The sequence below is a fragment of the Peromyscus maniculatus genome, chromosome 1 (assembly GCF_049852395.1).
Source record: "Peromyscus maniculatus bairdii isolate BWxNUB_F1_BW_parent chromosome 1, HU_Pman_BW_mat_3.1, whole genome shotgun sequence".
Classification (NCBI taxonomy): domain Eukaryota; kingdom Metazoa; phylum Chordata; class Mammalia; order Rodentia; family Cricetidae; genus Peromyscus; species Peromyscus maniculatus.
In genome coordinates, this window is record NC_134852.1 from 13,582,331 (window position 1) to 13,584,304 (window position 1,974).

Here is a 1,974-nt window from a genome sequence, read left to right on the forward strand (position 1 = left end):
ATGTGTTCCAATGTTCCGTGTTCATATTGGTTTTTGCCATACTGTGTTACAATGTTCATCATGTTGACCAAGAAAGATACAGCTGTGTCACTAATACACTTCCATCATGAGGTGAGGAAAAGTTTATGACGAACAAAAATAGTAGTCTGAGTTGTTTTTGCAGTGTTCTCCAGGCCAAGCTCCTATAGTGTGATAAATCGTGTATCCCTTCATAGAAGAAGTAATGACTCAAACCATTCATTATGCTCAGATATTGAGAAGTGTTTTGAAGAGAGAAGTGTCCCTCCTGGTCATCACTCCAGTCTGCACAGAAGACCTCTCCATGACTTCTCAGAGTAAAGCTCCAAAAACCACTGAGGACTTGGCTCTCCAGATGCTCCTGCTTTCCCAGGTTGGAACTGGGACTCTGGCCAACATTCTTCTGTTTTTCTATAATATCTTTCCCATGTTTACTGGCTCTCGACTGAGGTCCACACAGGTTATTGTCACCAACTTGGCTATGTATAATGCCTTCCTTCTCCTCATTACTGCATTTCCAACCAACGTGATGGTTTTTGCTCCTAGGAGTCCCCCAACTACCATGCAATTTAAAATTGAGTTCTTCATTCGCCTGGTGGCTCGAAGCACAAACACGTGCTCCACCTGTGTCCTGAGCATCCATCAGTTTCTCACTCTTGTTCCTGGACATTGGGGTAGGCTGATGCTTGGAGGAAGAGCCCCTAATGTCCTGAGTTATTCTTGTTACAGTTGTTGGTTGTTCAGTGTCTTAAATAAGGTCTACATTCCAATGAAAGTCACTGCTCCACAGAGCACAGGCAATGACACTAACAATAACAGCAAGTGGGTCTGCTCCACATCTGGATTCAGTGTAGGCAGGGTCATCTTGCATTTTTCCCATGATGCCACATTTATCAGCATCATGGTCTGGTCCAGTGTCTCCATGGTGCTTCTCCTCTATAGACATCACCAACAAACATAGCACATCCTCACTTCCACTCAGGATCTTAGAGGCCATGGTGAGACCAGAGCAGCCCACACCATCCTCATGCTGGTGGTCACCTTTGTAAGCTTTTATGTTCTAGACTGTATTTGCAGTTTGTTTCAGGTTTCTTTCATGGACTCTCATCTCTGGTTGAGGCATGTAAGTGGAGCTTTGACTGCAAGCTTCCCCACTGTTTCTCCTTTCCTGTTGATCTTTAGGGATCCTAAGGATCCCTGTTCTGTGCTCTTCAACTGCTGAAAACCACAGTCAACATGACAAACAGAAGGCAGCTTTACTAGCAGCAGTACACACTCTATTTAGTAAAAGTTGATTGAAAATTCTTCCTCATAAAACAGACATATTCACTTGCTAATCTTATCCCAGCGCTCTAGAGACGGTGCCAGGAGGATTGCAGTGTAATCAATGGCATGTCAGGCTGTAGAGTGAGATCCTGTCCAACTTGTGATAATGAGACCCAGTCTCACTACTCCTTATATGTATCCTAAAAGAGAAGACAATATATAAGTGAGAGAAAAAGAAAGAAAAAGAATGACAGTCATCTCATAAATATTCACAGTTGCCTTAGGAGATCAATGTCTTCCTGTTGGTTTATTGTTTTAGGTCACATGCAACCCATATTGCAGCCTATGTATATATATTCTTTTTATTCTTTTTCAAAATTTATTTATTTATATGTACACAGTGTTACACCTGCATGTATGCCTGCACACCAGCAGAGGGCACCAGATTTCATTATAGATGGTTGTGAGCCATCATGTGAACACTGGGAATTGAACTCATAACCTCTGAAATGACAGCAAGAACACCTAATCTCTGAGCCATCTCTCCAGACTCTATATCAATATTCTTGATCATTTTTCCTTTCCTTTCAGATGTCTATACATATTCATGTTTATTGTTTGAACAGTTCATAGAAATGTTATGTCATATAGATGATTATAACAACTCATATATTAGTGTATAATTTTATA

At 41.2% G+C, this 1,974-nt stretch overlaps 1 pseudogene; it reads left to right on the forward strand.

Moving 5' to 3' along the window:
- The first annotated feature begins 322 nt into the window (after positions 1-322).
- On the forward strand, positions 323-1,240 carry LOC102916612 (vomeronasal type-1 receptor 4-like; annotated as a pseudogene).
- The last annotated feature ends 734 nt before the right edge of the window (positions 1,241-1,974 follow it).